Source organism: Aythya marila (genome assembly GCF_965140915.1).
Source record: "Aythya marila genome assembly, chromosome: 2".
NCBI lineage: Eukaryota > Metazoa > Chordata > Aves > Anseriformes > Anatidae > Aythya > Aythya marila.
In genome coordinates, this window is record NC_139043.1 from 103,476,045 (window position 1) to 103,489,590 (window position 13,546).

Here is a 13,546-nt window from a genome sequence, read left to right on the forward strand (position 1 = left end):
AATTCCAGTTCTTCCCTTCACACGTGTATCTGGAAATGTTCTTTGCTAAAATATAAATGCCCCTATTCTCGGTGGCCCAGCAGGAAACCTGGGACGTCCATTAACAACTTCAGAGCTTGCCAATACCATGAAACCCATAACACTGGGTAAAGCACCTGGTCTGACAGTTTCTAGGTTAATATTTTTTTTTTTCCCAATAAACTTGCAGGCAGCTATGTACTTTTCTCAACAAGTCTCTGGAGGAGTGTTCTGTCCTCTCCACTGTAAGGGAGGGTTTGATTTCAATTGTTTTCCAAGCTGGGCTGGGATCACAACTCAGGCTTGAACTATTGACCCGCCTCTCAAATTCTGGGAGGTAAGTTAGAGAGATTCACGCTCCATATCATCTGTCTGATCCAAGTAGGGTTCCTTAATGGCTGGGCCAGCTCAGATGTGGGCTCAGGACAACAAGCCACTCACAGCTTGGACAATGGAATAGGTGTTGACCAAGAACACTAAATACACACCTCCTATATGTGATTTTGAGATCTCATCTATGAGAAAAGGACTAGGAAGAGCCTCCTCTGCACAGTCATTTGGCTCAGTGGCCAAAATAATGCATAACTATAGGTAGATAAAAGACCTGTTTGGAGCAGAAGTTAGGAGGTTAAAATGGATAACTTCCCTGGGAGGCAGAGAGATATTTCAGGACAAAAATACCTGAAGATATTTAAAAAAAGAAGAGACAAATATCTGGAGAAACAGCCCTGGAGCACAGTGCTACACTTTTGCTAGAACCCAGGGAAGGAGTCCTTTATGTTCTTCCTTGGTGGGAAGACAGAATTTTAAATTGTATTGTTGGGAAAAGAGAGAAGAGATTTCAGGAAGGAGGCTGGGTCACGCTACGCTACAAGGAATAAAAGACTTAAGAAAAGCTCATGAGTAAAGTTCAGAGCTGCAGAGGCAGTGGTGTCAAAGGACAGAATCAGACAAGTGTGTGCAGGGCAGTGGGCTGATGGTTAGTCCTTTACCTGAGATAGATATGATGTCAAGAACCAGGAGAACTTCATAGCTGCCTAACTCTGAAAGAAGGAAAGATAAAAATACCAATGAATCACATAACTGTCAGAAACAGCCTTTCTATAGCCAGTGGGAGACAACAACGAGCAAGAAACATTTTGCCTCAGCATTTGTGGAGACAGATCACATTAAAAAATTGATATTTTCCTTTTTTTTTTCTTTGTTTGCTTGCTTGCTTGTTGTTGTGTTTTGTTTTTTTTAATTTGTTTGTTGTTTGTTTGTTTGTTTTTGAGTGATCTTTCTCTGATCACCTTGTTGTCCTTTCCCAAGACTGAAAGGGATGCACAAGGGCTTTGTGCTGGTCTTGGAATAATGCCAGCAAGGCTGAAGGAAGCTGAGAACATCTGTGTTGGGTACCCAAATTTCAGTGCAGTCCCATAGCTGGTTTCCTATCCTAGAAAAGCAGGGACAGAAAAAGGTGGAGGTGTCTAACCACATCAGTATACCTTCCCTGGCATACCAACACAGCAACCACTAGAACCAAATACTCTTATAGACATGGCCAGAGCCCATCATGTGATAAATGGTGTGGTAAAAAGGCCTTCTCAGACCCAGCTTTCTCCTTGTCTTCTTCAACTGATGAATAAGAAATAGGGCATGGACCTTCTTTTTTTCTCTTCCATTTTAACCTTCTGTTTTCACATCTCCCCTTCCTACTTTTCCCGTATCATCCTGCTTGTAGCTGTATAAAGCCATTTAGTTTCAAGCTGTCAGTGCTGCTAGTTGTACTCTTTTGGTACCACACTGTTTACAACAGAAAAAATAAATTCAATACAGAAGGTATCACCTTGGGATTTTTCATATAATAATAGAATATCCTGAGCTGGAAAGGACCCACAAGGATCATTGAGTCCAATTTCTGGCTCCACACAGGGCTACCCAAAAATCAGACCCAATGTCTGAGAGCGTTGTCCAAACACTTCTTGAACTCTGCAGGCTCCCTGCCATGGGGAGCCTGTCCTAGTGCCCAACCATCCTCTGGGTGCAGAACCTTTCTCTAACCCCAGCCTGACCCTCCCCTATCCCAGATCCATGACTTGCCCTCGGGTCCTGTCGCTGTCCCCAGAGAGCAGAGCTCAGCGCCTGCCCCTCCGCTCCTCTTGTGAGGGAGCTGCAGGCCACCATGCACTCCCCTCAGTCTGCTATGCTTGGGGCTGAACAAACCAAGGGACCTCAGCTGCTCCTCATATGTCTTCCCCTCCAGACCCTGCAACATCTTGGTAGCCCTCGTTTGGGCACTCTCTAACACTTTTATGTCCTGACATTGTGGTGCCCAAACCTCCATACAGCACTCAAGGTGAGACCACATCAGCACAGAGCAGAGCAGGACAATCCTTTCCCTTGACTCGCTAGAAGTGCCATGTCATCCTGGGACATGGTTGGCCCTTTCCAGAATCCAGCACTTGCAGTTGTTGAACTTCATATTGTTGGTGATTGCCCAGATTCAGTTTCTATTTTGTCAAGATCTCTCTGCAAGGCCTCTGTGTTCTTGAGGGAGTCAACAGCTTCTTTCCATTTAGTATCACCCACAAACTTACTTAGTACACCTTCAAGTCCTACACTGAAGTCATTTATGAAAACATTGAAGAAAACTGTTCTTAAAATGGAGCCCTGTGAAACCCTACTAGAGACTGGCAGCCAGCCTGATGTAACCCCATTTACTATAACCCTCTGAGCTGGACCTGTCAGCCCGTTGTTTGCCCATCACTTTATGTTTAGCTTTATGCTGGACATTCTGTCCTGAAGGATACTGTGAGAAACAGCATTGAAAGCTTTGCTGAAATCCAGAAAGATTACATCAGCTGCCCTCTCTCTTTCAACTAAGTGGGTGACCTTGTCATAAGAGGAAATTAAGTTCATTAGACAGGACTTTCCCCTCATGAACCCATGTTGGCTGTGACCAATGACCACATTGTCTTTCAGGTGTTTTTCAGTAACTCCCAAAATAATCTCCTCCACAGTTTTACCAGGCACTGAAGTGAGACTGACAGGCCTGTAATTAACAGGGTCTTCTTTTTTTGCTCTTCCTTCTTGCAAACTGGAACAATGTTTGCTACCTTCCACTCAACTGGGACCTCTCCAGATTGCCAAGAACACTGAAAAATAATTGAGAGATGTCTCATGATTTTTGTTACAGTTCTGGCACTTTGAAGCTGTTATGTGGTTTTCCCTTGAAGCACACCATTCAGAAAGGCTTCTGCGCACCGCCTCTCATCCTCCAATCAAACATATAGTAAAATCTGCTGGTTTCAACATTGCTCATTACATTAGAGTTAAAAACTATCCTGCCAATCCACTGGCAATCATGCAGAATCCTACTGGAAAGTAAAAATAAAATAAAATAAAATAAAATAAAATAAAATAAAATAAAATAAAATAAAATAAAATAAAATAAAATAAAATAAAATAAAATAAAATAAAATAAAATAAAATAAAATAAAATAAAATGTATAGCACCAGTGCACAGATCTTTCACTTGAAAAAGAGAAAAAAAAAATCCTACAAATGCATCAGGTGTGGATAGATGAGAAAGCATGAGTCAGTCTCTCAGCAGCTTGAGAGGCTGCCCAGTTTCCACTGCCTGCCTTGGTGCAGCACTTTCCACAGCCTGCACTGAATTTGGGGCCTGATCCATCAGTGCACTGAGCACACGCTCAATGAAAAGCACAGTTACTGCCCAGTGGCATCAAAACACATCTAATCTCTTGTCACAGACAAGATCTAAGGAGACAGGAGCTCTTCCCTTGCAGGCGTGCCAACCACACCAAAGGGCTGGCATGGCTTTCTGGCATGAAGCCATGCCTACTGAAAAGCCCATTTCTCTTTTTGCCCTTGCTTTCCCGTTGCCAGGGTTATTTCAGTCTTGCACTTGTATTTCCTGCAGTGATCTCGTGCTGACCTTTGACAGGCTCCACACAGTTAATTAAGTTTGGCTGTGATTTGTCACTTCTAGCAGCATGTTCATTTGGTCTCCTATTTCCCCCTCTGCTTCAGGATACAGTTCTTCAAGGGAGATGAATTCTGTGTTTAGGTGAGGGACAAGAGTTGTTTTTTTTCACTGACTTAAATTAAACTCCATATTTGCATTGACATAAATGATAGCAGGATTCAGTCTCAGCACTGTCAAGTCCTGTCAAATTCATAGAAAAGGATAGCAGCATCCTTTAAAATATACCTCCATTCATTAAATATTTTATTTATATTTATAGTACAATTGCATGTACATAGGTGTATTTTGAGTGAATATCAATTATTTAAATTATTTAATTAAATTAATCATGAAAATAAATTGCATGCCTGTACTCAGGGAGTCAGCATAAAAAAATCGAAATGGAGAGGATTTCTCCTCTTTTACCAGCCTAAGAAAAGAGCTGAAATGATACATGTTAATACTAGAAGAAAGTTATTGAATTAAAATATCATAGAGTCTTCAAAAGAGAGTAAAGGGCTAGGTAAGGATGATTAATGTGCTTTTACACAAACAATGATACTTTTTATATATCTTTGACCTTCTAAGGTCAAAGGGATTATAGGACTGTTTGAAGTTCAGGAGGAGCTGAGCAAGGAAACAAGAGGGCTTTTCATGGGGTGATGAGAAACTGTGGTTGACATTTCAAGAGCAAAAATCCTATTTTTATTAACTCCTTCTTTCTCAGGTGAAAGGGTTTTGACAGAAGAAAACAAAACAAATATACAGATGTGCAAAAAGTAATCCTATTTCCTCTGCTAACATGCAGAACCGAAGTTGAAGTTCAGCAGAACCAGCACAGTAGTCCTTGACGAAGCAGAAAAGAAAGACCCATTGGAAGCAGGTCACTGAAAACAGGATAGCATGACATTATCAGTGCTTAAACTGACATTGCTCACTGTGCTTTTGGAAATAAATTTAGTAGGACAGCTGCTCAGATCCTGCAGCAGTCATAGTATGTTTTTATCTTAGATTTTTCTGTTTAAACTTCTGAAGAGTACTTCTTGTACGTTTCTGTGCACAGCTCAATGTGTAAGTGAATATCAGGGCAGTTATTTAAGCATGCAAATAATAACAAAGGCAATGTGCGTAAACTAGAGAAAGAAGTACAGCAAAAGGTGAACTCCAGGGTAGATTAGGTTAGTTATTCTCAGTGAGTATTTCATTTGCTGAAAACACTTTACATCAGACAGGGGAAGGATAGGTTACATTTAATTAATGGTTTTGGCAGTGAGATCTTTGAAAGATGAAGGACAAGGCAAAGTTTCAATTAATATTTTCAGTGTTCTTTTCATTTCTCATTTCAAATTTTATTTATTTTTTTTAAACTTTAAAATTGTCCAATTACTTTAAAGAGTTTTTAAAAGAATTAAAAATCCCACAAAGGAAACTAAATATTTGACTTTGAGTCAAACAAAAGGTTTTGATCAATCTTAAATTATTTTTGTTTTTATAGTATAATTACATATGGGTATGTGGCTTTTAGCATGAATATTAACATTTTGTAAACATGTGCAGTTATATCAATCATAAAGCAAATTACGTGTATCTATTTACTCAGCCACAGTGGTAAAGTGTGGAGACTGTCATTTTCTTCTTTGCTATTCTAAAATATACTGAATATCATGTTTTAATGCCACAAGAAAGCCTTAATACTAAGGTCTTGCAAAACAGGAAAAAAATCACTTAGGGTCAACATTGTGTCAGTAGTTTACTCCAATGTCCTCAATTCAGCTACTAAACTGAAACTCAGTGGAGATCATGCATGGAACTCTGGAGACAAGGCTTACTTCTCCCTTTTAAGTTTTTTCTAAGTTTTCTAAATTATTACAGACAAAATGAAACTTTTTCATTTCTCCAAAATTACTTTTCATCTTCTTTCTTCTAACCAAATTGGAACGCAAAATCTCATTTCTCTCTCCCTCCCTTTTTTTACCCTCAGGGCATAAATGTTAGTACATGATTGTTATTAGTGCACTTTGCTTGACTTACATTAGACTTTCGGAGCATGAGTTGAGGTTGCCAACAAAAGTTCTCTACCTGTATGTAGAAAAATGCATGGGTACAATTTTCTACATAAACTCAATGAGAGTACTTTCCAAGACTGAACTCTAAAACTGAATTGAAAATAGTCTGCAAGTCTCCACAGTTCAAAATATGAGTAAATTATTTTCATACAGAACAATCATCTCGATCTCAGCTTTTTTTCCTTGTCTGTGTCAGGAAAACATGGGAAGTTTCCGTAACAGTGAAGATGCCATCACGGAGAGGTACAATTCTGGTAAGTTTGTTCAGTCCTAAATGAGGTCTCTCTCAGCAATTCCTCATTGTTAGAGTAATTTGAAGTGGCTGTTTCCTTATATCCTTCTTTAATATTCTCTCTGTAGACACCCAAATGCTGAAAGCAACTTCAGCATAGCCTATTCAGTCAAGGGCTTTAGAGTATAAAACTGCACCTACAGGATACTATAAAACCTACAATTTAGAGTCCTTCACTGCCCATAGAGCAGTCTGCTATAGCTCTGCTTGTGTGGAGAGAAATGCCTTTCATGGTCTTGATTTCTAGAGCTTTCTGAAAGAAAAGGTGAATTTCATCTCAAAGCCTTCATTCAGATTGCTGTTTACTCTGGACTCACACAGTAAATTCACACATGGACTTTTTTACTTGGTGGAATATCTGCCATGTAATACATGTAGCAAAGGGCAGACTGGACAAACTCAACAAATCATTTTGGTTTGAGGAAAAGTTTAAAAAGCTAGACACAGGAAAGCATTAGTTGTGGTGTTCTTTTAACTGGTATTCTAGCACTTGGAGATCTTAGGCGGATGTGAGAAAACACCATTTTCCTTCCTTTGCTAGAGGATATGTAACCAACAGCCCTCACCTCCCAGAAGTTTACCCACAATATCAACACTTTTTGTATTCAGGACAGGGAATCTTTTTCAGTCTGCCCTGTTAACTGTTCAAGTTTCATTAATAATCACAGAATTTAAGAAATTACTAAACTGCAGGTTTTCCACCTTTCAGTTGCGCATCTTACCCATTGGGGTAGGGAGTCACATTAATTTGCTGTAGTTGTCTCAGGATCAAAAAATGATTTGCAGAGTGAAAGAGAATCATAGAAACATAGACGTGACCTTTCCTTAAACACCCCCAGGGACGGTGACCCACCATCTCCCTGGGCAACCTGTTCCAATGCCTGACTGCTCTTTCTGAGAAGAAATGTCTCCTCATTTCCAAACTGAATCTTAACCGGTGCAACTTGAGTCCATTCCCTCTAGTCCTATCAATAGTTACCTGAGAGAAGAGGCCAACCCCCAGCTCCCCACACCTTCCTTTCAGGTAGCTGTAGAGAGCAATGAGGTCTTCCCTGAGCCTCCTCTTCTCCAGACCAAACACCCCCAGCTCCCTCAGCCGCTCCTCACAGGACTTGTGCTCCAGGCCCTTCACCAGCTCTGTAGCCCTTCTCTGGACACACTCCAGGGCCTCGATGTCCTTCTTGTACTGAGGGGCCCAAAACTGAACACAGCACTCGAGGTGCAGCCTCACCAGAGGAGAGTACAGGGGGATGATCACCTCCCTGGTCCTGCTGGCTACCCTATTACTGATACAAGCCATGATGCCATTGGCCTTCTTGCCCAAAAAGCTTCAAACAGAAGGGACTGATAGGGCCCCACTAAAGCTTGATAATTTAATTGTTTACTACAGTGGTGGAAGTTAAATTCACTGCTTTTTGACTCAGCAGCCTGATAGAAAGTACAAAACTTTCAGAAGGAAAAAGAAAGAAACTGTACAGGTCAGAAGTGGTTAAAGGCTGTGCCATGCAAAGGAGGAGCATATAAACTCTTCCTGCATCTTTACCACTGCTGTACTTCAGAACAGAGATTTGAGTAAAAGTAGTGCCTTCTGGTCAATTTTTTGTTAAACAGTTTTTAAAATGTTCAAGGGAAAGAGATTCAGGAGGAGGCATAGGTAGTCTGCAAGTTGGAACACTCCTCTGGTCTCATGTCTGTGTTCCAATAAATGTTTATACAAAGTTGAAAAGTGACAAAACAGAAGATTTCTCTGGCAATGGGATAAAAGTGTCTGACTCCTCCTTTTCATTTTCCAGTTTTGTGAATCTATCCCTTCATTTCCTTTGCTTTTCTTGCAAATGCTTGGAAAACGAAATGTTTCATTTTGGGTTGAACAGAATGTTTCATTCAACATATAACATAATTTTCTGAGATTTCATTCTTCCTTGTGGAGAAAAAAAAAAATAGAAAAAGTCTAAATTCATTTTAATCCAAACCAAAATCTTTTTTTTTTCCTTTCTTTTTTTTTTTTTTTTTTTTTTTTTAACTTGGTCAAGAGAGGGAAAAGAAAAGAAAAAAAAAAATAGAAAAAGAACAGTGCTTTGCATAGCCTTAATAATTCATTTATCAATTGCAATTGCTAGGTCTTATTTGCTCAGCAGTTGTAAGCACTCCAGGCTACAAAAAGAAATTTCTGCAACAGGGGAAGGTGTGCAAAGCAAATCTAAGTAAAAGACAGTATGATTTAGTTTCATGAAAAAGGAAAAAAGAGAAAGAGAAAGAGAAAGAGAAGAGGAGAGAAGAGAAGAGAAGAGAAGAGAAGAGGAGAGGAGAGAAGAGAAGAGAAGAGAAGAGAAGAGAAGAGAAGAGAAGAGAAGAGAAGAGAAGAGAAGAGAAGAGAAGAGAAGAGAAGAGAAGAGAAGAGAAGAGAAGAGAAGAGAAGAGAAGAGAAGAGAAGAGAAGAGAAGAGAAGAGAAGAGAAGAGAAGAGAAGAGAAGAGAAGAGAAGAGAAGAGAAGAGAAGAGAAGAGAAGAGAAGAGAAGAGAAGAGAAGAGAAGAGAAGAGAAGAGAAGAGAAGAGAAGAGAGAAGAGTTGTCTGATACTGTCTGTAAGAAGGTAAGTCCTATTGACAGCCACAGTTCCTCTGACTCAGAGAAATGTGAAAAGCAAGCAAGCAACTGGTAATTTAGATCTGCTATTCTTTAATATTAATGAAAAGAATTTTAAAATAAATAAATAAATAAACAGTCCAAACTCCTACATTTCAACACTCCACTACACACAAAACCAGGTGAGCCTATGCCAATTCCTCCCAGCGTGTGTGTTGAGACTTGGCTGATGCTGCATTCCACAAATAATTCCTCTTCTTTGTGCCTGTAAGACATTTAGGTGTAGGAATGGGAACACAACCCAATGCTCTCAATTAAAATAATTATTCAAAACTGGCAAACTCAGATACTTCTATTGTTTCTTGCTTAAGAGGTGGCATTTAAGCTTTCAGAGATATGGAGAGGAACTTTGTTTATAGATCAAATGCAGTTCTAAGCAAATCCTGCATCTCTCTTGCCTCTTGTAAAGAACAGAAACCCTCTCTAAGGCCTCCTTATAAGGGGACATAATTAACATATACAGATAAAGATCTTATTGCACATTCAGGAAAATGTTCCTAATCAAATATAAACTAGAAGACCATAAATATTGTGCAGTAAAAGGATTAGCCATCACATAAAATTATTATATTGCTTGCACAGAACAATGAACCATCTCGCTTTCTAATGGTTCAGTATTAAACATCTCACCATCATTTCACATTCTGCATTAGTTTCTCTATTAACACAGTTTCAAATGAGAATGAGAGAAGTTTGACCTTCTCTTTATTTAGACTGAGAAAAACTAGCCTCTTTTTGGATTCATGAGAAGGGCATATATAAACAAATAGTTTTTCATAATTACAAATAGCTATTAAATCTCATTTCTTATGCATTACAGTCAACATTAATCAAAGGGCAATGATCATTCTCACAGACTTTGGGATTTCTAAGCTATGCAGTTTTGTGTGTGTGTGTATGCATTATAGCTTTACTGAGACAAGTTCTATTCTTTGACTCTAAATATCTCCCCTGTGGCTCAGCCCTTTCCTGTTGCTTTCATGAAAAAGAGAAATAGTCCTTGATCACAAAGTTCCCAGGTTTTTCCTCACATTGACAAAGGATATTGTTGTTAACCTGCTGGCAAGTGTTTTGAACTGTACAAAATGAAATGGGATTCAAGTGAATACTCTCATGAATCAGGAAGGGTTTTTTTAGTCCTCTGTGGAAGTGTTAAGGACACAGCAATAGGAGCATATAAAAGAGGCAAGGGCAAACATGCACTAAATGCATCTTTTAGGGCAGTTTCTCATTTTTTTTCCACTCACGAACTCACTTCCCATTGCACTTCCAGGCTCATGACCCCACTTCTGATTGCAAGCCCTACTCCAGCAATCAAGTCCCCATCAGGCCATCTCTTAAGTACTACAACCTCTTGTTTGTACACCAGTGTCCTAAGGGTCTGCTAAGAGGTATCCCTTGTGATTCCCTAAGCACAGCTGCAGCCTGCAAACCACAGAGATCTCAGACTGCTTGTTCATATACGGTATTTGCTGACATCAGAGATGAAGATATTTCCACCTGACTTTGTCCTGGAAAATAATGGTCCTCATAGATGATCTCCAGAGGTCCCTTTCAACTTAAACCACCCAGTGATTCTGTAACTGAACCTCTGTCCTAAAAATATAGAAATAAGATGTTTAAACACTCCAAATATACATGGTCCAAGAAGCCCTCAGCCATCTTGTACCCCGGTCACAGTTCCTCAGAATCAAGGAGACTTTTCCACTGACCACCAGAATCTCCATATAGGATGCCTCAGGACTTAGTGCAACCACAAACAGGGTGTGAAACCACACCTTGTCATGACTCCCTTGCCATCATATCACCCACAATTCTCAATGGTTCTTATGTCACTAGTAGTTGGTAGGGGAAACAAGCCACCTTAGTAAACTTCCCTTCATTTTTAATCCTTCCTCATATATCAGTTCCTCTGATCTTAACTCTCTGGCTGTTCATCTCTGGCTTCCCTCCATGTTACCGTTGAAGTTGGAGAGTTTTCAATCATATGATCTTTTTCAGAACTCTTTAAAAGATAATATACAGTTACTCACAGAAGAACTGTAGACTTTGGTCGTGATTTAGTATTGAAACTGACACCTAATCAACCTCACGCATGTGTTCCCTTTCCATGGTACCTCCTCTTCCGAACAGCCCCAAATCCCACCACGTTTCATTTGTCAGACTGCAGATGCCGCTGTGGATTAGTAGAACCCCAAAAGGATCCACTTCCAGTTCTGTGTGGAATATCCCGACAGGTCTGCTTCAGATATATGTGTGTCTACTAGAGCAACAGAGGGGAAAATGCAAAGTAGTTTCTGCTTTAATAAAAAAATAGTTCTTTACAGGATGTTGGAACATCTGCCCCACATGCAAAATGGCATCTCTAACTGCAGTAATTATATAGGGAACCTTGGATTAAACTGAAACATTCAGATGCATGTTGGTCTTAATGCCACATGACTCCCATTCTCTAAGGCTGTCTCTCTGAGTACAGGGGAGATCTTCACACCTATGCACAAAAGCATAGGAGCATGGATTGATTTCTCCCCCTTAACAAACATGCTTGCAGGAACGCGGGCCAGGAAATACCAGCTTCCATAGGCACTGACGCTGTGGGTGGTTTGAGGCTGGTGCACCCATGCCTCTGGGGGAACAGATGTTGCCACTGATTCACTTTGCAAGCATGTGAGTCAAAGTCTACATCTGTGACAACTTACAGTAAAGAATTGTGAGCAGCTGCAGAGCAAAAAGCACAGAGTGAAAAGTCAATCAAGATGTAAGGCAAGATACTGCATAAACCCTGAAAACTGACAAATGGAATCCATTTGATTCAAGCTGTGGCAAATCTACCTGGAAAAAAAAAAAAAAAAAAAGGAAAGAAAAAAGAGAGGCAGACAGCAGGTCACTCACTGCCCTATGCATGTTGCACACCAACTGCTCTCTGAAGCCTTTTATGCTTCCTCCTGCTTTAAAAACAGCTGGAAGAGCTGCACATTACTGCAGGACTTCTAACAAACACTGGAGTACTGCAGAACCTCTGCACCTTGTTCCCATCCCCACCCTGACCCACTGAGCCAACCAGAGGGTTTGGTTGAAGTGCTGCCCCTTGCTACTTATAGAGTCAGAAAAACACACAGGGTGTTCTTCATTACAATGACAGTGTTGATTAAAGGGTGCTGGTCAAATTCCATCTCTACCATTTATTCTGTCCCCTTGAAACAATGCTGACATGCTCTCAAAAATGAGGAAGATTGCTTTGGATTGATGTGCACTGTCTCTTTCACACCACCGGCAAGCAGACTTCAGATGACAGTAATGTAATATTGAATTGAAGTTTATATATCAGCTCGTTTGTAAAAGGGGTTGGAGATGTCCAGGTAAAAAGTATCGTATACTTAAAGAAGTAAAGCTATCTCTGTGCCTACATAACAGAGTAAATACTGGAGGGTGAAAAAGGGGGGGAAAAAAGTCTGTAAATATTTAATCAACTTTCTAAACAAATGTTCCACGTTTTTTGCTCTTTTATGCTTGCTTTTTCTGTCTATTTATGATATCAGGTTTTATTAGCTCAAATGTTTGTAGAAGGTAGAAATACACAATGTTGCATATTGAAGGGGGAAAAAAAAAAGTGCTTTCTCCCCTAATTCTGCAAGAAACAGGGGTATATTACTACACTGGTCAATCACAAAATAGAAGCCACTTCATGAGTCTTAAGTAAACTAAGCTGGTGATGTAAGAACATTCTCAAACGTACTGGAAATATCAGTACATCAAAAGATAGTTATCTTTATAATCTTCAAACAACTTAGAATGACGATTAACCTAATTTAGTTAAAGTTGGGGTTTTGGCCAGTCACAACACTCTTCTGGCTGTTACCAAGATGATAATTTTGCAGAGGGAAGAAGTATCTTCAAAATTATTCTCTTTATGAATGTTTTGTCTTTTAAACCTGTGTGGTTCAGGGACTTCTGAAATTAAAAAGGAATGATTTGACTGCCTGAATAGTTTGTTTCTTGTGTGGGTAGAACTTTGCCTAGTGTATATGCTACATCCAGCAGCCTCGTAGCTACACTCTTGGCAGGGGTTTTTACTTTTTTTTTTTTCTCTTGAATTCCAGTAGCATAAAACTCTTTCTGCCGTGTACAGAACACTTTTGTAAATTTGCACTGCATTTAGCAATTGTTTTGATAACTATTACTGCATTTATAAACTGCATTTAGCAAAACCAAACTCTATTTGCTATGAGTGATTCATTTGTCTGGTTTGTTAGTGTTCACCAAATTTCTCCCCATCTCTGTCTTCCTACCTACTTCTTTCACCTTGGTTAACCTAAATTATGTGGGAGACATCTGCTGCTGAATTACTGCCTGTGGGCTCACCATCATTTCCAAATTATTACTGTACACATCAAACATCGTCCCTAATATAGAAACTTGTCAGACCCTCCCCTTATCCTTTTGCAGTAATGAAAACTGATCACTGATGGAAATTGATCCCTTCCTGGTTTTTCTGTAATAACAACTCTTTGACTTGTCACTGGTGACTACTTAATTTCTTAACAGTTGCTGTCAA